At 37.4% G+C, this 26,105-nt stretch overlaps 1 pseudogene; it reads left to right on the top strand.

The window, feature by feature from the left end:
* The first annotated feature begins 2,544 nt into the window (after window positions 1-2,544).
* LOC122218331 overlaps window positions 2,545-26,105 on the top strand; it is a 24,319-nt pseudogene continuing 758 nt past the window's right edge.

Genomic DNA, 26,105 nt, shown 5'->3' with positions numbered 1-26,105 from the left:
CGATTTCTTGTTTATCTTTCACTGTGATTGACCTTCTTCCTTGTGTGCATCTACGGGAGAACTGCTCACATTTTTCCTACTCACACAAAAGCAATAAATTATCGTTATTATTATTATGATTGCTTTCTTACGATGTTTACGCCTAATAAAACTGGGGCTCAATTTCACATGACACTAGTAGATGGTGGTTTCTAACAAAGCTTCTGTGAACTTAGAGCTACTGCTCATCATAGGCCTCTATTCCATTGTACTGCACTTACAGATAAGGAAGTTGTGGATGGAATGAGTTAATAAAATGAATGAACCTAGGTCAGACAGCTAATTGTTTCATTCAGATCTGGTTTTCCATTCACAGCATAATACAGAAGAGAGAGTAGAGGCTTTGGAGTAAAAGACTGATGTGTTCAAAACCCAGATCAATCACTTCCTGACTTTAGGAACTTAACTTCCCTTAAGCTTCAATCCTGTTATCTGTAAAACAGTTCCCAGTATAGGTGAGTCCTAAGAATTCAGTATGATTTAACATGCGACACGTTTAGTACCATAAATTGTGCATAGTTTGTACTCAGTAACTTTACTTTGTTTTTCTTCTTATCAGTTAATAATGTTATTTCTCTATGTTTCTTGCTAGCCTGAGTATTCTCACATGTAAAGTTTCAAATTCACCATATGATTCAGTGCAATACTCAGTCAAGTCTATTAATTCGAGATGCTATTTACAAATAAAATATATCCTATTTAAATAGCCTTAGGATCTTAAGAATTAAGCATTCGAGTGACTGAAAAATTATGGCTTTCTGAACAGAGTTTAACATCTGAATGAAGGAAATTTTACACAAGAGAATTTCTTTAAGTTCTTTCAATATCTGTTGACTCTTAAATATTAATATAACACATTGTTCCACTTAGTGCTATTGAGTAACCTCTATTGGCTATAAATTGTTTAACTCACATATGAATCTCAATGTGTCTTGATAGCTGAGTAAGAAAAATTATGGTAAGAAAGGTTCAGAAGTGAGGCACCTGGGCGGTTCAGTCGGTTAAGTGTCCAAATCTCGATTTTGGCTCAGGCCATGATCTCATGGTTCATGAATTCCAGCCCCATGTCTGGCTCTGCACTCATGATGCTGAGCCTGCTTGGGATCCTCCCTCCCTCCCTCTCTCCCTCTCTCTGCAACTCCCTGCCCCCCCCACCCCGCCCCACCCGCTTCTCACTCTCCAAAATAAATAAATAAACTTTAAAAAAATAAAAGATTCAGTAGTGAAGACCAGCCTAAGTGTAAAACAGTATCAGATCACTAAATGAGTTCGGGCTCACTAAATGAGTTGATACATTTTACAATTTGTCATTCTTAGTCAATAAAAGTATGGACATGAAATTCTTGTAATAGGTTTTCAGTCCATTAGCCAAAGCTTAGTGTCCTAAACTCACATTTGCCTTTTATGATAACTTAGCTTCTTCAAGTCATGAAGGTATTTATGTACTTATTTATTTTGGAAATAATAATAAAAAAAACCCATGCCATCTATCCAGACATTTTATTTGAAATTATAGGGTATGGTGGAAGGGAATTTATATTTATTGTGTACTGTATGAAGATTCTTATCTGTATACTATTTAATGTTCAGTCTAATTAAGAATGTATTTTTTTGTCTGTTATATATAAGGAAGAAAAACTTCTGATATATGAAGTAATCCCTCCAACATTTTAGATAAGTAAAGCAGAAGTACCAGGATTTAAACTCAATTTGTCTGATTGGAACTTCACTTCATTCTGCAGCACGTGATTGGTATTAAAATATTTACCATGTTTTAAGCAATGACCGAGCTGAAATAAAAGTTACACAATGGGTTTATTCATTAATGGATAAATTCAGTACAAATGGATAATTTTTTGCGTTGAATTCCTACATAGTGTATCTAGGGGATTCATCAAAATTCCCCCTAAGATGTCTAATAAATCTTGAATTTTGACTGAAACTCAACTCCTGCTTCTGCCTTCCCCCAGACTCTGAGCTATTCCTACAGTCTTCCCCATCTCAATAAGTGGACTTCCAAACTTTCAGTTACCCAGGTCAAACAAATGGGCTCAGAGCCCAGTCCTCTGTTTGTCTTAGACTCCACAACCAACCAACCAGAGAGTCTGTTCAGTTATTCCAACAACTTACATCCTGCACACTGTGCAACCTTCCCTTCCACACTCCTGATCTAAGCCGCCACCACCTCTGGCATCACTCATCCCAGCGGATTCCTGCAACCTGCTTTCCCCGCGTCTTCTATGGGGAAGCGCTCCTCCACGATTTACTCCCAGCCCAGGGCTCTGACGGGGTATGATAAAACTCAAGTCAGATTCTTCTGTATGGACGGCCCAGGTTCTAGTCAGTTCCCATTTTGCTCAGGTGAAGCCCTTATCGTTGCCTACAGTTTGGTCCATTAGCTAAAGTTTTATTTATTTATTTTGACAGAGAGGGGACAGGAAAGCAAGAGAGACAGGGAGACAGAGAATCCTAAGCAGGCTCTGCCCCGTCAGTGGAGAACCCAACATGGCGTGTGATCTCATGAAGCCTGACATCATGCCTGATCAGAGATCCAAAGTCAGACACTTCACTGACTCAGCCACCCAGACACCTCCCCCACCCCCACCCCCCATTATCTAATTTTGACTAACTGTCCTGCCTCGTTCTCGTAGCCTCTGCACCTACTCATAACACTCTAGCCCCACAGGTTACAGTTCTTCAAGCATTTCAAACATGCTATGGCATCATGGCCATTGTTCTTTCTGCTTGTAATGTATTTCTGTTGGGTAGTCTCAGGATTCCTCCCCTCCCCCTTTTTTTTTAAGTTTAGTTATTTTTGAGAGAGACAGAGAGAGAGAGAGAGAGAGAGAGAGAGAGAGCACACAAGTGGGGATGAGCAGAGAGAGAGGGAGACACAGAATCCAAAGGAGGCTCCAGGCTCTGAGGTGTCAGCACAGAGCCTGACACAGGGCTGGAACCCATGAACTGTGATTTCATGACCTGAGCTCAAGTCCGATGCTTAACAGACTGAGCCACCCAGGTGCCCCAGGATACCCCTTCCTCTTCGGGGCTTTTGTTCAAATGCCACCACTCCACAGACACCTTCTCTGGCCACCTTCCTTACTCTGCTTTCTTTTCTCCATAGCACTTATCTGATGGAATGCAGAGTTGTTATTTACTATTCACAAATTCCTTATTTGCAATTTTACCTACTCCTTAAAATTTACTTGTCACCCCAAAGTCAATACTGTGGGACCCTTGCACGTATTCACAGACACGTGCAGAGTGGTGAAAAATGCCTGCACCTGAGATAGACGTACCCAACTGACATCGAACACGGGGACACTGCCTTCTGGTTTGTCATCATGCTATAAACAAGTGTTATCGTGGCCAGATTTTCACATTTTGGTGAAATCTGTTGGTGATTTTGCTATTTAAAATGGCCTCCAAGCGCCGTGCTGAAGTGACGTTTAGTGTTCCCAAGAAGGCTCTGATGTGCCTCAAGGAGACAATGTGTGTTAGATAAGCTTCATTCACATATGAGTCACAGTGCTGTTGGCCATGTGCTCAATGCTAGTGAATCCAAAATAGAGAGAAATAAGCTTTCTTTAAAAAGCAGCACAGGGTCATCTGGGTGGCTCAGGCGATTAAGCATCCAACTTCCACTCAGGTCATGGTCTCAAGGTTCATGAGTTCAAGCCCCGCCTTGGGGCTCTGTGCTGACAGCTCAGAGCCTGGAGCCTGCTTCAGATTCTGTCTCCCTCTCTCTCTACTCCTCCCCTGATCGCACTCTTTCTCTCTCAAAAATAAGCAATCGTTAAAATTTTTTTAAATAAATAAAATAAAACCCAGCACACATAGGGGTGCCCGCCTGGGGGGCTTAGTTGGTAAAGCATCTGACTTCAGCTCAGGTCATGATGTCACAGTTTGTGGGTTCGAGCCCCACAGAGGGTTTTGTGCTGACAGCTCAGAGCTTGCTGCCTGCTTTGGATTCTGTATTCCCTCTCCCTCTGCCCTTCCCCCAACTCGTGTTCTGTCTCTCTCTCTCTCAAAAAAAATAAACCTTAAAAAAATTTAAAAAGCAGCACCCATAAAACATGGTTATATATTGACAGGTTGATGAAAATAGTGTGACCAGAAGTTCACAGGAAGCTAATACAATATTTCTCCAAAGAATAATGGTTCAGGAGCCATGAATTCAGTGTCCACAGCAACTTTATAAAACATAATGACCAAAACTAATGAGAGTCAACTGTATCTTTGTTTATCATGTATTGTCTGTCTATTCCCACTAGAATGTAAAATTCAAGAGGGCAGAAACTTCTTATCCACTCACTATTGTGTTCCCCATTTTGAGAAATAGAGAAGTTCAATGAGTATTTCCTTAATACATGAATGAGTGAACCAATTATTACTGTGAATGAATCAGTAAGGAATGAATAAATATAAATAAGGTAAACATCTAAATATACAAGTAAATATAAAAAAAGAAATTGAAGATGACACAAATGGAGAAATACACTGTGTTCATGAATTGGAAGAATTAATATTGTTAAAATGTCCACAGTACCCAAAGCAATCTACACATTCAATGCAATCCCTGTAAAACACCAATGAAATTTCCCAAAAACCAAAACAAAGAATGCTAAAAATTTGTATGAAACCACGAAATATCCCAAATAGCCCATGTAATGTACTAAAACATGAACAAACCTGGAGGTACCTTGTTTCCTGATTTTATACTATATTACAAAGCCATATTAACCATAACAGTATGGTACTGGCACAAAGATACACGGATCAATGAAACAGAACCGAGAGGCTACAAATAAACCCAAACGTACATGGTCAATTAGTTCATGACAAAGGAGGCAACAGGCAACAATACACATTTCCAAATAGTGTTGGGAAAACTGGACAGCTACATGCAAACAAACAAAACAAAAAACAGCGGACCATTACCTTACACGATATGGAAAATGGATTAAATCTTTGAATGTGAGACCTGAAACCTGAAACATAAAACTCCTAGAAGGAAATATAAGCAGTAAACTATTTCACACACACACACACACACACACACACACACACACGCAAACACACACACATATATACATACATACATACACAAAGACACACACAACCAACAGAAGCAGTAACTATTTGATGATAGTTACGCATACACGTGTGTGTGTGCACACACATACTACCACATATGACATATATATGTCATATATATACATATATACATATGTCATATATATATACATACATAGATACATATATATGTCATATATACATATATACGTATACATATATATATACATATACATATATGTATATACATATATATATGTGTATATATATATATATGTATATATATATATTCTGGACCAGTCTTCTCAGGCAAGGGCAATGAAAGCTAAAATAAACAAATGGGATTACCTCAAACTAAAAGGCTTCTGCACAGTGAAGTATCGACAAAATAAAAAGGCAACCTACTGAGTGGGAGAAGATATCTACAAATAACATATTTACAACTTAGTATCCAAAATATATAAATAACATATACTACTTAATATTATTTTTAAAAAATCCAATTAATAAACTGCAGAGGACTTGAATAGATATTTTTCCAAAGAAGACTTACATAGGGTCAATAGACCCATGAAAAGATGTTCAAACACCACTAATCATCAGGAAAATGCAAATCAAACCACAATGAGGTATCACATCATGGAGGTTAGGTTGGCTACTGTCAAAAAGATAAAAAATTACAAGTGCTGGTGAGAATGTGAATGTGAGAGAGCCCTCATACATGGCTGGTGGGAATGTAAAATGGTACAGTCACTAATGAAAACAGTATGAATGTTTCTCAAAAACATAAAAAATAGGACTACCATATTATCCAGCAATTCTACTTCTAGAGATGATTCCAAAGAAGACGAAAACGCCATTTTGAAGAGATACATGCACCCCTACATTCACTGTAACATAATGTACAATACCTAAGATAGATGCAACCTGAGTGTCCATTAGTAGATGAACAGATAAAGAAGATGTGACAGAGATACAGTGGAATACTACTCAATCCTTAAACAAAGATAAAAAAAAAAAAAAACTATTGCCATTTGAAACCCCTTGGATAGATCTAGAGAGTATTATGCTAAGTAGAAGGAATGAGAGAGACAACCAAATAATGTATGATTTCACTCACATGTAGAATCTATAAAACAAGACAAAAAAACCCAGCTTCATAGACACAGGAAACTGCGGTTACCATAAAGAGGAGGAGTTGGGAGGCAGGCAAAACGGTTGAAGGAGATTAAGACGCACAGCCTTCCAGTTATAAAAGAATTAGATCATGGAAATGTGGTGTGCAACATGGGGAATATAGTCAATAATATTGTGATAACTTGGTGCGGTGACAGATGGTAACCAGACTTACTGTGGGGATCATTTCATAATGTATGAAAACATAAATTGCTATGATGTACACCTGAAACTAATAGGATATTGTATGTCAATTATACTTCAATTAAATATGAATAATTATGACAAATGAATAATGAATGAGTAAATAAACCAATTATGACCAATGCATTAGTCTTTACGCTAGGCTACAATCATAGGACTAAAAGATAGGTCTTCTTTCCTCTTGAGGTTTTTCACAATTAAAACAGTTGAAAAGTTTTCAGAAAACAACCAGGCGCCATTCCCTTTTCCAGACTAGTAGGTGTATTTCATACCTATTTAAAAGACTGATTATTGATCCTACATGTGAATCTAAGTTAATAAATAAGGTTATTGTTAGCATGTGTCTTTACTACCAGAACATAAATTTTAACTTAGAATGTTTGACTGCTTTCCTTATCACCCATTATTTCTTTTGTAAGCAGGACTATATAGCTTTATGAATTCACATATTTTTGAAAGGCTTACCCTTTCTCTATTGACTAATTGGGCGTTATTACACTAATGCCGTTAGCTGTGTGATCTAAAGCAAGTGACGTAAGTCTTTTGTTTCAGTTTGTCTGTTAAATGAAGAAAATAATAGTACCTCACTTAAAGGATTCAGTTAATATATGAAAACCATGTTATATAGGACATGTTAACAGTTAGAAAGCTTGTGGGGTGCCTGGGTCAGTCAGTTAAGTGTCCAACTTTGCTCAGGTCATGATCTCACAGTTCGGGAGTTCAAGCCCCACGTAGGTCTCTGTGCTGTCAGCTCAGAGCTGAGAGCCTGCTTTGGATTCTGTGTCTCCATCTCTCTCTACCCCTCCCCTGCTTACACTCTGTCTCTGTCTCTCTCTCAAAAATAAATGAACATTAAAAAAAAATTAGAAAATTTTCTTCATGGAAAAGGCCATGCAACTCTGAAACTCATAGTTAAAAAGGCAAACAGTAGTATACAGTAAGTAGAAGATACATGGATATAAATTTAATTCCTTAGAATATTTCAGGAAAGTTCACTGTATAGATTTTTTACCTGGAGGAATTTTTTTTTTTTGTATTTCATTTAGAGTTTTATTAGAACTTCATAATTTTGTATCAACATATGCAAATGTGCTCAGATGTTCTGTTTCAGTGGTTACATTATTATAAACTGAGAATGATTACTATGAATATCCATTTTCTTTCAAAATCTATCAGCATGAACTTTACATTTTTAAGCAGAAATGGATTATGCGAATGCATTAACTCTTCAGATACTGTCCATTTCTTTACATGTCTTTAGTTTTCCTCATTCAAAATTAATGTTAACAATATAAATTGTTCTTAGTAGTTCAAATTTTTACCTCTTTTCTTTGTGTCACAGTTCTGCAGAAAGACAACATCCAGCTTCCCTAAACACTTCCTCCATACTCACTGTAGAGAAAGGACCACTGTCAATGCAGGCTGCTATCAAAATCACAGAGTGGTGACTCAAACAACAAATGTTTTCTTCTCACAGTTCCAGAGGCTGGGATGTCCTGAGTTGCAGATGACCACTTTCTTGCTATAACCTCCATAATGGAGAAAGAAATAATCTCTTCTGTGTCTCTTCTTTCACGGGCACTAGTCCCATTCACAAGGGCTCTATCCTTATCACCTAAAATTATCTCTCAAAGTCCCACATCCATACACCATTAACATTAGGGCCTCGATATATACATTTGGAGGGGAGACAATATTTAGTCCATAGCAAACACTCTGATGATACAAGATTTCCACAGGCTGATGCTTCCTTCCTAGTAATGTTTTCATTCACCATCCTTCCCTCGCATGGTTGTGGTATCCTAACAGAGCTCTTTTTATACATTTATGATGACTCATTTCCATTTCCCTCCCATCAAAATTTTCTTTGTTAAAAACTATTTACTTGAATATTTATATGTGTGTGTATGTGTATGTGTATGTGTGTGTGTGTATACACACACACATACACATATATATGTGTATATGTATATATGCTTAAGGCTCAATTCCTATCTATTTTAGTAACGTTTGCAGATAATAAAAAAAACAACAATGCTCTTACAAGCTGGTGCAAGAACTCCAACATTTCAAAAATATCGTTCATGAAAAGTGCACACATTGGAATAAAACTAATCTGGTCTACAGGATAAAAACTCATGGGGTGCTAAGGTAGCTCAGTTGGTTAAGCAACTGACTCTTGATTTCAGCTCAGGGCATGATCTTATGGTCCCATGAGATCAAGCCCCAAGTTGGGCTCTGCACTGACAGCACGGAGCCTGCTTGGGATTCTGTCTCTCCCTCTCTTTCTTCCCCTTCCCCACTGGTTCTCTTTCTCAAAATAAGCATAAAAAAAAACAAACCAAAACAAAACAAAAACATATAAGCAAAAAAAAAAACACCCACTTTATTCCACAAAATTGAAGTTTTATCTTTAAATATTTAACTGGCAATAGATGTGTAACATTGTCTTCTAATTCTGCTGAACATCATTTTTCTTTGTCCTAATAGTCTTTAATTGGGCTGGGTGGCCACAGTGGTCATAGTATACTGACAATGTTAGCCTTATGTCTCTAAGTTTTGGAACTAAATTTTTGAGGGTAGAGACTGTTTAAGGCTTTGGGTTTCAGTAGGATTTGCCTGTAAAACGACTTGGAGTGTCTTGTTTAAAGGCAGGAAGATACTTCAAACAGACTCAATAGCTGTAATAATTATTAATGATTATTGGTCTCTCCAGATTTTCTATATCTACAAATCACTTTTGACACTTTACTTTTTTTTAAACAAAGACCATTTCAACAAAGACTTAAATTTACTGACATAACATGCTTATTGGTGTTTTTAAAATCTAATTGCCTCATCCATTTCTTACATTTTTTATTCAGCTTTTTATTTTTTTTTTCCTCCTGACTAGGTTAGCTAAGAGTTTATATCTTATTCTATTTTCAAAGAACCATTTTTTAAAATTGTATTACCTTATGGTCTCACTTGTTATTTTTACTATTGACTCAATTCCAGTGTTTTTTTTTTTTTTTTTTTTTTTTATCTTCTTGAATTCAGTGCACTATCAACCCTGCTTGATACATGCAGCCTGCTGCCAAATCTATCATAGTGGTCTTTCGTTTTTATATATTTCCAATTTTCCCTTATGGATTTTTTTCTTATTGAAAAGTACAGTTGACCCTTAAACAATGCAGGGGTTAGGACACCGACACCCCCTGCCCCATGCACTCAAAAATCCACATACAGCTTTTGACTCTCCAAACACTTAACTACAAATAGTCTACTATTGACTGAAGGCCTTACCAACAACATAAAGAGTCGATTAACAGGAATTTTGTACACTGTATTATATGTTGTACTCTTACTATAAATTAAGCTCAAGAAAAGGAAATGTTAAAAAAATATGAGAAAATACATTTACATTACCATATGGGAAAAAAATCTGCATGTAAGTGGATGCACAGAGTTCAAGCCTAGAATGTTCAAAGGTCAGGTGTATACTTTGGGTTCACAGATACATGTTTCCTTTTATGGTTGTGCACTGATGTCTAATTCTATTACGTTATAGTATGAAAATAGAGCCTGCATGTCAATTGTCTTTTAATCCATATATAATTGAAAGTGTATTTATCTAATGTGGAGAAGACAACTGCAGAGTTCTATATACGTCATTAGAATAAGTTAGTCATCTGTATTATTTAAAATTCCTGTTTCTTGGGGTGCCTGGGTGGCTCAGTGGGTTAAGCGTCCGACTTCAGCTCAGGTGATGATCTCATGGTTTGTCGGTTCGAGCCCCATGTCAGGCTCTGTGCTGACAGCTCAGAGCCTGGAGCCTGCTTCGGATTCTATGTCTCCCTCTCTCTGTTCCTCCCCTGCTCACATTCTGTCTCTCTCTCCAGAAGAAAAAATCAGCATTAAAAAAATAAAAAAAAAATCCTGTTTATTTACCCTTTCCCTTATCTGCTAATATATCAGTTTCTTAAAGAAAGACAAATTTTCCCAGGGTGATTATAGATTTACCAGTTTTTCTTAGTATTTCTATGGAATCTTCCCTTAAATAAATGAATAGACATATATGATATTAGATAAAAAAAACATGTTCATGATTGTCATATTTTTCGAGCTGCTATTTATGTAACTGAGTAAAGAGCTATTTTCCCTAATGTGTTTTGCAGGAAGTGAAGGGCTTAATATTAAAATGGCTAAAGTAATTTATTTAGATTGGTAAATTGTTGACATTCCCCTCCCCCATACATTTACTTACAAAGTCTGAGTGATACACATTTTAATGAGTGACTTTGATAAATACCATTTAGATGAAAATTTTAAAAATACTTCTTGATAAAGAGAGGGGGGGAGACGGGGAGGGAGAGGGAGAGAGAGAAAGAGAGAAAGTGTGCACACATGTGCACTCAAGTTGGAGAGGGGCAGAGAGAAAGGGAGAATCTCAAGCAGGCTCCACACTGTCAGCACAGAGCCCCACATGGGGCCAGAACTCACCAACCATGAGATCATGACCTGAGCCAAAATCAAGAGTCGGATGCTTAACCTACTGAGCCACCCACCTGCCCCTCCTGGTTTACTAATGGACCGACCAAAGACTTTCTGATGTTTTGTTCTGTTTTCTGTTCCTTCTTCTTCATTTCCATATTCTAAATTACATTTCTTTTCTTTAAACATTTTCCATACATATTTATTGACTTAACATCTAGAGGCGCCTGGGAAGTTCAGTCAGTTGAGCAGCCAACTCATGATTTTGCTCAGGTCATGATCTTATAGATCCTGGGATCCATCCCTATGTTATGGATCCTCTCTTTCCCTCTCTCTCTCTCTCTCTCTCTGCCCATTCCCACTTGTTCTCTTTCTCTCTCAAAATTAATAAACACTTTTTAATTTTTTTTACATTTTTTTATTTTTGAGAGACAGAGGGAGACAGAGCACAAGTAGGGGAGGGGCAGAGAGAGCAGGAGACACAGAATCCGAAGCAGGCTCCAGGCTCTGAGCTGTCAGCACAGAGCCTGATGCGTGGCTCAAACTCACTGACCGTGAGATCATGACCTGAGCTGATGTCGGGCACTATACCTACAGAGCCACCCAGGTGCCCCAATACTTTTAAAAATATAAATGTAATCAAATTATCCCAATATCCTCTGATTTGTTTTGAAAGCCTTTGGAATTTTTAAGTCTCATATTTTCACTGTTCAATTTCCACTGTATTATTATTATTATTATTATTTCACTTCCATCTTTTTCTTTAATTTCCCAAAGGTAGTTTTTCGAATTTTTGTTAAGTTGATTCTTCTTTAGTCTTAACGACTACTCAAACAACCTCTATCCGTGTCATTGCATCTTCAACCCATTCCAGCCTCCTGTCCCAGTTTTTTATTGAAGTATATGCTTTTTTATTTATTTCAGCCAGTACCAATATCTATTGCAGTGGTTACCTACCCCAAAACTTAGTGACTAAAAGCAACCACCTTCTCATTCTAGGTCACACACCGTGGAGAAGTTTGGCAGGGCTTGGCTGGCTAAGGCTGCTGCTTCATGTGGTATTTGCTGCATCATTCCCTATAAACTGACTTGTCACTGAGCTGGAGGAGTTCAAAGGCCACTTCACTTGCCAGGCTGGCACACCGCCAGGGACACCTAGAGAGCTGAGCCCCACTGGGTCCTTCCTCTCCCATGCAGCCTCAGGGTTCACCCGGCACTCGCTCCAGCATGGTGGTCAAGAGTTCCTGCACCACGACCAAGAGCCTTAAAAGCGAGCTCGGAAGCTGAAAATCCTCCCAAACGAGTGACTCAGAATGGGCGTGATGTTACTTGTACCCTACTCGACTAGTTAAGAAGCTGCAGGCTGAGCTAGATTTCAGAGGGCGGAGGAACAGACTCCACCTTGCCAAGGGAAATGGCTAATGTCCACAGACAGGGAAGAAATGATGGGGCATTCTAGAGACAACCTCCACAACCAGAAAACACTCCCCAGGTTTTGTCAGAAGGTATTTTATTTTCATCCTTATTCTTGAAAGAATCACTCAACTATGTATAGAATTTTAGGCTGGTCATTAGTTTTCAATGATAGTTTAAACATACCATTCCATTGTCTCCAGCATCTTATTATCAGTTATGAAACATATGTTGTCAAACTACTTTCTACTCCTTTTCAGTAGTTTTTTTTTCACCTCTGACACATATATGACATTCCCTTTTTCACCGAGCACTTTTATTTCTCTATGATGTGTTTAGGTGTGGAGTGCCTTTTCTTACCTTGCCAAAGAGTCAAATCAATTTTGATATAAATGTAAAATGTAAAATGTAAATGTAAAACTCATTTAAAAATTTAATGTTTATTTATTTATTTATTTAAAAATTTTTTTTAACGTTTATTCATTTTTGAGACAGAGAGAGAAAGAGCATGAATGGGGGAAGGTCAGAGAGTGAGGGAGACACAGAATCTGAAACAGACTCTAGGCTCTGAGCTGTCAGCACAGAGCCCGACGCGGGGCTCGAACTCACGGACCGCGAGATCATGACCTGAGCCGAAGTCGGACGCCCAACCGACTGAGCCACCCAGGCGCCCCTAATGTTTATTTATTTTTGAGAGAGAGAGAGAGAGAGAGTGTGGGAGGCAGGGGCAGAGAGAGAGGGAGACACAGAATCTAAAGCAGGTTCCAGGCTCCCATCTGTCAGCACAGCACAGACCCTGACACGGGACTTGAACTCACAAACCATGAGATCATGACCTGAGCCAAAGTCAGATGCTTAACTGAGTGAGCCACCCAGATGCCCCCAAAGTCATTTATTTTTAAATCTAGTAAATAATTTAGTATTTTCTGTTGAAAAGTACCACTCTCTTATACTTGAAATATATACATACATACATATTATATGCATACATATATAAATACATATATACATATACATACATACATATATATGTATACATATATAAATACATATAAATATATATACATACATATATACATACATATATATACATATATACATACATATGTATATATGTATGTATATATGTATATATATACGTATGTATATATATGTGTGTGTATATATATATATATATATACACATATGTATGTATGTATATGTGTGTGTGTATATATATATATATATATATATTTTTGGAACTTGTCTTAAATATCTGCTAAACATTCTCATTCTAGCTTCCATTCTAGCTGCTTCTCCTTTACATTCTTCATCTATTAATTTAGGATTTTTAAAAATCTGACTTCTACCTATCTCGTTCAATGTACTGATTCTCTCTTCAGCAACATCTACCTTACAGTTTAATCTACCCAATGAGATTTTATTTCAATAGCTATCATTGCATTTCTAGAATTCTTTTTGCTCCTTTAATAAGCTTCCCCCCCATTATATATTGTTCTTGCTTAGTCTACATAGTTTATTTTAAATCTTTAAACACTGTAAAGATACTGACTATAATCTCTCTTGGTTTATCTCATTATATAAAACGTTTTCCAGTGTTAATTGTCAGTTTATTGTAATCACCGACTTTTCTTCCTAAAACATTCAGACAAAACTTTCTGATATTTGCCCCACCAGACTTCTGTTGTGTTGTTTTCATACATGTTTTCCTCCTTACCTTTGCATGAGGTGCTAAAATAAGGAGAAATGTGACCTTAGGGCACACTTGTGTGCAGATATAAGATTGCACATTTGTGTGTTGCTTCGTCAGGTTGGACAGCAGAACTTTTCTCATCCCTGTTCCATGGATGAATTAGGCTCTCAGCCTCAAGCAGTTCTGACACGTGAGCTCATTTTCTTCAGACATATTAAAAGTAAATTCTCTAACCACCGAGGCTTCTATTCATGGAGTTAAGCCTCTACAATCATTGGGATTTAGTATCTTGCCCCTCTTTATTGAGCTGTAAGTTCTTTTTCTAGTACCCTGATTCCTTTTCTGTGTGTGTGTGCATGCGCGTGCAAGTTTGAAAAGAGAAGGGGGTTGGTTCATGTCAGGTCAGACTATGATATTTACTTAATCATCACTAATTTTGTGTTTACCATCCTCAATTTAATAATCATCATCTGATAAGAGGGAATATATGAATCAAAGGGAAATATCTACTGTTTTTCCCCTTCACTATGTAATTCAGCTCACAGAATTATGGTTCTTTATGAAATATGTAATCCTAATCAAAATTTAAAATGTGTTAAATTAAAAATATCTGAAAAAATTTATAGGCAATATTAAGCTTCAGATAAATGTGTGAAATTTGAGGATTTGAAAATTATGAAATTACCCTTCAGATTCGCCACAATAGATAGACTTTACAGCAAATTTTTTGGTTTAGGGTGAATATGTTGTTAGAACTAAAGGCAGGAGCACATTTTAACATGTTTATAAAGAAACCTAAACTAAGAGTGTATTTTGCTCATCACAAGATTCAGGATTTGCCCTTAACTTAGAGCAACATTGGCCACGGCTCACAACCAGCTTTAACTGTCTATGCACCTCCATTAACACATTATGAGAGCAGAAATCCACACCTCCTCAGAACTATAAAAAAAACAAAAAAACAAAAAAAAAACCAGCACAACTTGGTAACAGAAATTTTGTTTCTAGTCCCATTTATACACTTCTAATTAGAATGGTATTCAGATTTCAGCTTTCTACTTTCTAGAAGAATAAATCTTTTTCAAACTTAGCCATTGTCATCTTTTCTTTTTTCAAATGAGAAAGTGGCACAATTAGGGAAACAAAGAGTAATGAGAAACAAAATCCTTAAGATGCATCGCTTAGACTTGCTTTTTCTATAACATAAGATAAACAAATGATACATGTCCTTTTTTAAAAAGTATGTGGAAGGGACAGCAGACAACTCATTTATATCTGTAGCTCCTGATGTCACCCTGATCAGAATTTCTATCAAATATATTGAGGCCAATATCAAAATCATAGCAAATAGCTGCCTTTAACAGAGGCCTTTGGTGTTTAATCTTTTGAAGCATATGAGAAGCAAAGATATGCCATATGCAAAGTAAAATCCTCTCCTGTCTTTGAAAATACCAAAGGTAACTTTTAAGTGCACTTTCCATTTTCATCTTTGCAGATAAAATGTCTAGTAGGCAGGCTTATAGATGTTCATGGGCTTTCTCTACAATTTAAATGTTTTTGAAATGAATAACAAAAATAGTTACCCTTTTAAAAAAGTCAAATAGCGCTTTAAACTACCTCTATGTAATATACATATTTTAGCATCTGAGTTGACAAATATTATCCACTGAAATATAGCCTTGTGTGTAGATAGCCATACTGTCTAAATTAGATCCATAAAAGTTACAGTTGAGTAAAAAAAATTGATTAATTATAACTTGCATATTTAGTATAGCTATAAATATGCTACCATGTCACAGGTGATGTTTAAACATAGTAAATGCTTTATTACTCCCAGAGCTTATTTTTAAGTTTTATCTGAAACCTACTTTTCATTTGCATTTCCCTGATCATTAGTGATTTTGAGCAGCTCTTCATGGGTAAGTCATTTGTAGATCTTTGCAAACATGCCTATTCAGGTCCTCTGCCTATTTAAACACTGCTTTATTTGTTGTTTTGGTGTTTAATTATATCAATTCTTTATTTATTTTTGAATATTATCCCTTATCAGATATGCCATTTGACAATATCTTCTTCCATTCAATAGGTTGCCTTTTCATTTTGTTGATGGTTCCTTTCCTTATGCACAATATTTTCAGTTTAACATAATTCCAATTGTGTATGTTTGCTTTTGCTTCCCTTGCCTGGGGAGGCACATGGTATATCCAAGAAAAATATATAAAGATACAGATATTGCTATCTATATCTATATATTGCTCAGGCTGATGTCCAAGAGACTTACTTCTTGTTTTCTTTTAGGAGTTTTATGGTGTCAGATCTTATGTTTAGGTTTTTAATCCATTTTAAGGGGTTTTTTTTCTATCAAACGTAAGAAAGTGGTACAGGTTCATGCTTTTGCATGTAGCGATCTGGTTTTCCCAATACCATCAAAGAGACTGCTTTTCCCATTGTATATTTTTATCGCCTTTGATGTAGATTAATTGACTATATAGACCATAATATGTCACCTCAAAATAGAATGGCTGGTATCAAAAACATAAGAAATAACAAGCGTTGGTGAGGATGTGGAGAAAAGGAAATCATTTCACACTCTTTGGGGGATTGGTAATCAGTGCAGCCACTGTGGAATCACTACAGAGGTTTCTCGGAAAAAAAATTACAAATAAAAATAGCATGGAATCTCGTAATTCCACTTCTGGATATTTACCCACAGAAAATGAAATGAGCCTACATATCCGTTGATAAACGAATAGAGACAGAAGATGTGGCATACAAACACAATGGGATATTACTCAGCCATAAAAAGCGTGAGATTGTGCCACTTGTGACAACATAGATAGAACTAGAAGGTATGATGCTGAGTGAAGTAAGTCAGAGAAAGACAAATACAATATGATTTCACTTCTGTCTGTAACCTAAGACACTGTCAACAACAGAAACAGACTCCTAATACAGAGAAGAAACTGGTGGTAGTGAGAGGAGAAGAGGGGAGAGGTATGATAAGGGGTTAGGCAAAATAAGTGAAGACGATTCCGAGGTGGAAAATCCCAGTTAGTAAGTCATAGGGAAGGAAAGCACAACATAGAGACTACAGTCAATAATACTGTAATAACGGAATGTGACAGATCGTGACTGCACCTTACAGTGGTGTAGTCTGGTAATGCATATCTATTATAGTGCATCTCATAAGGTGCATAATTGTTGAATCCCTTTATTACACACCTGAAACTAGTATGTCCAGTATACTTCAATTAAAAATAATAAATAAAATAAAACCTGTACTTCAACTAGAAATGTTTATATGTAATATACAAAGCAAATTTTTCTGATGACTATCTTTTGGATATACTATAATGTTATATAGAATATACTATAATGTCGTAAAGAAAATAACCAAATTTAGTTTCCCTAGACTATGTTTTATTAATGTTTATAATGCAGAGTCAAGAAAAGGGGCTTCTTAGAAAATATATTTAGCGGTCTCTGTGGGCTATGGCAGCAAAGGGACAGAGAGCTTGTGCCTTCATACAAGAATCACACAGCTGATTCTGCTCTTGCAAAATGGACTTCTCCAAGCTGAGTAGACAGTACGAACACAAATGCATCTATTCTATCAACTGGCTATTGCATAGTTATAAAAATAGATGGGGCAGACCAATAGAATTCCAGTTTCCTGATTTCTATCGATGTTCGGTAGTCAAGAGGAATAAACTTACCCCTCGAAGTTTTTTTTTCTCAGAAAGACTGAAGAATGCTTCTGCCCACATAATTGTCTGCTTTACTGAAGTGACTCAGCCTTTAGCAGACATGAGATCACATGAAGAGCTTAAGACACACACTACTGAGCCCCAGACCCAGAGACTCTGATTCAGTACATCTGAGGTGAGACCAAGGATTTCTAAGCCCTTTTGTCAGTAATGCTGATGCTGATGGTCCAGGGAGCACACTTTGAGAATCACTGAATTACTGGAATGTATCCATACATGGGAGCTACAGCTTCTTAAACTTCCAAAAGCAGTAGAGATAAAACTTCCAAAATGGTTACATTCTGCACTATCCATGAGATATGTCAGAAAGAGCAGTGGCCTGAACTTCTAATCTTTTTTTTTTTTTTTTTTTTTTTTTTTGGAACCTTGCACAGAGAGAATGGAATTAATTAAACTGACAGAAGATGTAATCAACAGAATACCCATGGACATAACAGGCGCTACACTGATTCACACGAATCTATCCTAATCTTTTGTTTTTTCATTTATCTTTATCTGCAAATATTTACTCAGTGAAAAGAGAGAAAAGGGAGTGTAAAAAGTATGTCAAGTGCTCAAAGGTCATATTTTAACTGCCCTCCAAACTGGCTCAGTATCCCCAGATGGTATCTTAAAATAGTTTGTGTCAGAAACAAAAAAGAAAATATAAATAAATTAAAAATAAATTATATCCCTAGTTCTTCACCTAATGTCTACTTTCAGTCCCTAAGCTAGTTATTAGAAGCTATTTGTGAAAATAAGTTGTCTTTGAGAACCGCACTTCAGTGGTTCTGAATGAGTAGAGACGATATCTAGAATGTGAACTTTTGCATGCAGGAGAGAAGGGAGTGGGGAGTCAGGGGGGAAGCACAAGATCGCTTTTCTTCCTGGTCTTTGGTATTTCTCAGTAGTGTCTGGTCTTAGCAACTCTTTTAACCTCCAGCTGAACTCTGTTTCCTTATTTCTAAAATGGCAACAGTAATGTCTTTCTACCACTAGATTGTTGAGAAAACCAAATTAGGTCGAGTCTTATTTTCTTATAATTAGCTACAATCTAACATATTCAATGCTGTTAAAAAAAAAAAAAGTAGGATGGGTGCCATTGTTAATAAGAGGAGAGTATCTTTAAATTTTTTTAATGTTTATTTATTTCTGAGAGAAAGAGAGAAAGAGAGGGACGGAGACACAGAATCTGAAGCAAACTCCAGGCTCCTAGCTGTCAACACACACACACACACACACACACACACACACACACAGGGCTCGAACTTGCGAGCCGCTGCAAAATCCTTATCTGAGCCAAAGTCAGAGGCTTAAGTGAGTCACCCAGGCACCACAAGGAATGTATCTTTAGATCTCTTACTGTAATTCAACTATACACTCCTAGTATTGCCTCGGTTTATAAAAAGCAACAATGGGCTATATATTACGAATGGTTAATATGTCACCTACTCTAAAAACTGACTTTGCCATGTGTCAATCTTACTCCAGTTCCGTGAAATTTGTTTCTCCTCAATGTGAGATGATGCTAGACTTGATAGCTTTTTAATATCGTGTTTATCACTATTCATAATACTCAGCAAAAATGCAGAAAATGTTCACTGGAAATGTTATATGGTGGGTGAATAGATGTTAATTTTCCAATTAAAATATTATTAGTCCAGAAAGAGAGCCACATTTTCAGTGAGCCTTTTTCTCTCCTCTTTTCCTCTGTGTTTGCGCGTCTGGGCACGACTACACTTCTTGGCTGCAAACTCAGCATCAGTATCCCCATAAGGAGTGATTTCAGATTTCCTGTATTAAATAATGTAGATATGGTAGGGGTGAAAGTGAAATATCTTACTAGGAAATAAAAGAGTCTTAAACAAAAGGCCCTCTGTCAAGAATGATGTCCTTTGTATGCTCTTTGTCTCTGTGGATGACAACAACAACAACAACAACAACAGCAACAGCAACAAAGTGGCAAGTTGATGCTTCTGAACTATACTGCTGAAAGCAAAGCCGCAGCCTTGCAGGTGAACTTGGAACAATGTGTCTGCATCACCTTCTAGGATGAGCCATCTTATTAGGGATAGGACCTTCCCACTCTCAGACGGTATGTAAAACTATACGTGGCTAACTGTAAATGACCATTGAAAAATCTTTAAAATTTACACATATTACAGCAACATTCAGATTAAAGACCAAGTGTGAGTCCTCATCACCTCTTGCTTTTCAACTCTTTCTGAGCTTTTGCCTTTCACAAGCATCGGTTAAAAATCTGAGATGACATACGTCTTCCGATGCTTTCGTCTTGGGGAATGCAAACAGCACTGAATACGGTAATTTTAGAACCAAACAGAAGTGAATTGGAATTTGGTCTCAGGGAATGTTTCAAACAAACAAACAAACAAACTAACAAACAAACAAACAAACACATTGCCATGGATGATTTCTCTGACTCTCATTAACATATAATTCTCAAAGACACAAATACGTTTGATGTGTATGCACTGATATATAAACTCTGTGTTCACTTCAGCTGTACTGTGAAATGTCACAGCCATACTGTGAAATCTCATAAAATTTTGAGATCTATGTAGCACACTAACAGTATATTGCTGCCTCAACCCTGACAAGAAACAAGTGTCGAGGGCTTCCTTTTATATGTTTCAACGATGTTTAAAATATAGAGACAGGAATACACAGGCTGCAGACATACTAAAATATATGAGTTTTCTCCATGAGAAAACAAATGTGTTAAAGACATTACGCAAAAACATATTTAAAGCAATTGCTAACATGAAATCTGGATATCTAAGGTCAGTCTGGATCGCTGCTTTCCCATCTTTCCTCAAGTGAAAGAAAATTACATGGATTATTTAAAAATGAAAGCTGTATTTCAGTGTTGGACATGTAAAATCAAGACTGAGCACCCCTGAATTCTTGATGCATCTTCTTTCTGCAGATATCCGGTAAAATAGTGAAGGCCTAATGGCAAATTCAAGACTAGATGTTTGAGGGTTTATAGCACCATGTTACTTTACTGTGTGAGATTTATTCTGTTTGTGAAAGAATTATTCTTAAGAAGTGGGGTACCTGAATGAGGAACTTACTATTCATTACAGGTGATCACAAATCAAGTAGGAAAATGTAGTGTTAGCCATTTCTGGATTAAAATATGTCTTCAAAAAAACAAAGTCATTAAAAATCCATTATTTCCTTTCCTGATAAAGATCAAATTTGTTTCTAAATATTCACATATTTAAATGAAAGTTCACTACTTTGAGGATTTTTAATCAATCGTGAAGTCCATTACATATGAGAAGAAAACTAACAATACAAAAATTCACTGTGATAGTGATGCGCGATAACAGATCTATCAGCAGAGTGGTATTACTAGTGTAATAAACATCTATATTGTTACACTACACATTTTACTGAACAACCATACAGAGAATTAAAGGAAAAATCATCTAGATGGGCAACAACATGTTCTGTGTCTGATCCACTTTTCATTTGCCATACATTTATTCTTTTATTTTTTCTCTTAACTTTCCCTAAAGTTGATGGGTTTAAGACTGCTATTTCTTTAAAAGCTTAACAGCTTTTACGACATTTTATCGTGGTGTTTCTTTAGATAGTTCTCAGCAGGACAGGAGTTCGGCATTATACAAATGCAGCGTGTGTGTGAGTGCCCATGTCCACACATACAAATATGCATATATGCATACAAGCAAAGAATAATATTTTGGAGAAAACTAACAGTTTTAATCCACAGGATGCCCTTCAGACACTGCTTTGTCCTCAAAGGACAAATAAATACCTAAAATTGAAACCCCAGGGGAACCTGGGTAGCTCAGTCAGTTAAGCGTCCGACTTCAGCTCAGGTCATGATCTCACGGGTCATGGGTTCGAACCCTGAGTCAGGCTCTGTGCTGACAGCTCAGAGTCTGGAGTCTGCGTTGGATTCCTTGTCTCCCTCTGTCTCTCTCTGCCCCTTCCTTGCTTGTGCACTCTCTCTCTCTCTCTCTCTCAAAAATAAACTTAAGAAAAACTGAAACCTCAATATATTTAATTAAAAGACACGTGAAGTAGAAGATGCGGACATGGATGAATCACTGACAAAATGTATGATGTCATTTCAGTTATATGTGCTGCCTTGATGAGAAAGACAAAATTTTGAAGCTTCAATTTCTGGTCTGCCAATGACTGTCTAATTTAGTATTTTGAAATCTCCTTTGATTTACACCAGTAATGATCTGACTTAATAAATAGTTGCTTTATATTCTCACTCTTCTCCCAAGAGAAGCCCTCCAGTCTATAGTTATTTGTCACTAGTAACTATAGGGAATATACAAAGACAACCACAAAAGTCATATAGTATTAGAAATAACTGTATGTTCTGGGCAGTAAGTGACATGATCTCGATAAACAGATAGCTGAGGGAGTTTTCAGTAAGAAAAATGTAGGATATCTACGGACTAGACTTAAATTCTTATGTTTAGAACTACGACTTAGTTAATGTGGTTGACCTCTCTTAAAGGGAAGGTTTTATCAGGTGAAGGCATACGATCTCAAACAGACCTTTCTAAACTTTATTTACATGGGCATCTCTTTCAGAGTAATATATAATCTCAAGAATATTCATGGGAATTAAAATAATAGTTTATAATTTGTTATGGCTGCAATACTTTACAGAAAATTTATATTTTGGTCATATTATTAAATACTGCATTACAGTGAAATAGAAAATAGCAACACAGTAGATTTAAATGCAACCTCATCAATCATGACAAACGTAAACAGACTAGGGATTCCAAATAAAAGGTAAATAACATCATACTAGATTAAAAAAACTACCCAACTGTACTTTCTTCAAGAGAAGCACTTTAAATATAATGCAAAAAAGAGGGGCTCTTGGGTGGCTCAGTCAGTTGAGCATCTGACTCTTGATTGCAGATCAGGTCATTCTCTCACGGTTCTAAAATCAAGCCCCATGTGAGGCTCTGTGGTGACAGCACAGGCCCTGTTTGGAATTCTCTGTCTCCCTTGCTCTCTGCCACTCCCCCATGCACATATGTTCTCTGTCTCACAAAATAAGTAAACATTAAAAAAAATTAAAAACATATAATGCAAAAAGACAGTCCAAAGTAAAAAGAGAAAATAAACACACACATGCCCACACACACCACACACCAGAAGCTAGATTGCCTAGTTTAGTATCAGACAAAACAGACATCGAGACAAGGAGTAATAGCTTCACAAATAGACACTATATGGGGCCATTAACAAGTCTCAATCATGTTTTTGGCATCCACATGGGAGTGGGGAAGCAGGCCACAGCTCATCACTGTGTTAGAGCTCAAGTGCCCTAAGGAGATAGCCCTCATGGGTGAATGGCCCATTTCAGTTTGTTGGAGATCAAACAGCTGCACAGGGTGGTAGAAAACTAGAGTCTGGACGACACGAAGTGAGAGTGTGCACAGCTGGAGGGAGATGCCTGTGAGATGGGCAGACTGATGACATACTAGAATATTGATCAGATAAGTAAATATACGAAGGATAAAGGGAGACATTCCATGTCTGTGAATGAGTCTAAGAATACAAAAAGGTAGGTATCCTTGTGAACTCATGGTTTTCAACATAAAAGTTTGATAAATATAAACATTTCATGCATGCATGTATGTATGTATCTGCCTATCTATCTACCTACCTACCTACCTATCATTATATAGTCTGCGGAAGCAGATGCTAAGCCAGACTTTGACATGCAAGATATTTTTAAGTGATCAACAACTACAGAAGGTAGCGGGGGAGAGGTGAGCAAAGGGAAAAGTCAAACTTTCTCAAACTCTTTTTCAACCTCAAGGGAAGCTTTGAAGCATAAATGGCCTTCCAGACTCATTCCTCAATGGGCTGAAATGCCCAGGGCCTTTAGACCCCCGAGATGATCAGTCAATGTGGATTTCTTCCTGAAGGACCGCGAGTCGGGCGAGGTAGCTCTCCACAGTTGAAGATAAAGCCCTGAGACCTGAAGTCTGTCTGAGTCTACTCCCAGCAGACACATTTCTAGGTCCATTACATACAAACCTACAGACACACACACACACACACACACACACACACACACACACACACGCTTCAGCTATAATGCTTGTTTTGCAACAAATTTGCCCTGGTATGGTTGACGTACTTGGAGCACTTGGGGCCTAATATAAATTTTGAGTGTCTGTGCTATTTCCCCCTTTAAAAACATGGATAAAAGTAGAAAATTGTACTCAGCTAATATGAGGTGGTGGGAACACACAAAAGCCCCACATGCACACTCCACATTTAGCAGCTGTCTCGATTCATTGCATGTATTGTTGTACGTGGTTGTGTTTTGTTACATTTTTCTTACTCGTAAACCGTCCTCTATGTATTAAAACTAAAACCAAACAAAAAAACCCACCTCATTAAACATCTCAAAATCGTTTCAGTGTCCTGCTTCAAAATGCCAAGCAGAGAGTGTAAGTAAAGCATCCTCTCTGCGTGAAGAACTGAAGGTGACAGAGCCCAATCTCCCCTCAGTGGTTCCTTTATGGGCCTGCTGTGGCTGATTTAGTGGTTTGACATGTCCCTAGTATTTCCAGAGACTTTAGCTGTTGAGTAAAGCCATTGATTGAGGGGAGAAAATGGTGGGAAAAAGAAAATTGACAGTAAGACAGAAGTGAAAGGCGGCTATAAACTGGATCAAATATTCAGTTTTTTATCCGAATATTCAGTTTTGATAAAATCTTGATAAAATATCTATTATACACACATGGCCCAAAAGACCTATAAATGAAAGACAGAAAAGTCTGCGCCAAGATTTGAGGCTGTTAAAAGTGGCTTAACTGTGGCATTTGGAACAACGGAGCAATGACCCACATCGGTCCACGGCAGGCGTTGCAACCCTTCCTTCTGATTTCAGATTACCCAACCTTCCACCAATTCATAGTAACTGAGAAGCTATAGCTCTTCCAAGATCCAATTCCATAAAAGACCTCAAAAATTTGTTTTTTTCCAAAGGTGAAGTACCATATTTACCATAGTCATTATGTATTTTTAACCATTTTTTTTATGTGTGAAATTATGCTTTTATTAGGTTCTTATTTTCTTTTATATGTCACTGATGAAAACGTTCAGTGTTTCTGCTCCAACCTTTTTCCATAAGCCCTGTGGTTTTTGTTGCCTGATTATGCATAGCGTAGTGATTTTTAGGAATGTGTGTAACATCACAGAACTAACTGTATATACATATGTACACATCACGCTCCTCTATTATATATAAAAATTGTATGAGATGATATAAACAAAAATATATGGCCATATAAGTACATATGCTTCAATTAGGATCATGTGATCTCCTTTTTTTTTTAGCTTTATGCCTTCTGATCTTTAAACAATTATCTATAAAATGAAATACATTAAGCTTTTTTTTTTTCATTATGAAAAGCAAAGTAAAGGGACAAATGCAGCAAAATGCTGAGTTGTTCTAGCAGCAATTTCTTATATCCTAGGCAAGGAGAAAGCTCCATTATGGGAGCAGCTTAGCATAGTTTAAAAGCACAGTTGGATCATATTTAATAGCAAAAGCATCCAACTTGGGACAGCAGTGGGGTCCCACAGCACTAGACAGCACACACATTTTGAAGGTTAATGATGACCTAGTCTATTCTTACACTGCATTATTCTACTCTATGCAGAAATTTCAAGAAAAAGGTAGAGGAGTACGTGGGAAGATGTGCTGAGGACTGCCAGAATAATGTACAGGTATATATGCAGTTTTATTTCTTATGGATTTTATCTTCCCACGTCCATGCCTGTCATAAGACATCTCTGATCATTTCTTCTCAGAAGAGATGTTTTATTAAACCCCAAGGAAAAAGTTGTCTGAAAGACTCTTCCGGCCCTGGCCGTTGTTTTCCTGCTATCTGCTATTTAAAGGTTGCTGCAGAGAAGCATCTGCAGAGCCCAAAAGAGGCGGCAGGAAGCTAAGAGTGAGCGGGAGTGGGCAGGGGCTGGGTGGGCACCACGGCCAGGGTCACCGCCACAGAGGCACTGAAGTGTAAGATCCAGGCTCTGCAGCAGGAAGGCCAGGATACCCAGGAGGGGGCCAAGCGCCCTCTCTGCTCTCAGGCGAGGGGGGGAAGTCGAGCCTGGGAGCAGGCAGAGGCTGAGGTGGCCTCCTTGAACCCCAGGATCCAGCAGGTGGAAGAGGAGCTGGACGGTGCCCAGGAGCAAGCGCCTGGCCACTGCCCTGCAAAAGCCAGAGGAAGCTG

Source organism: Panthera leo, chromosome B1 (genome assembly GCF_018350215.1).
Source record: "Panthera leo isolate Ple1 chromosome B1, P.leo_Ple1_pat1.1, whole genome shotgun sequence".
NCBI lineage: Eukaryota > Metazoa > Chordata > Mammalia > Carnivora > Felidae > Panthera > Panthera leo.
This window is presented reverse-complemented; position numbering and strand designations above follow the sequence as displayed.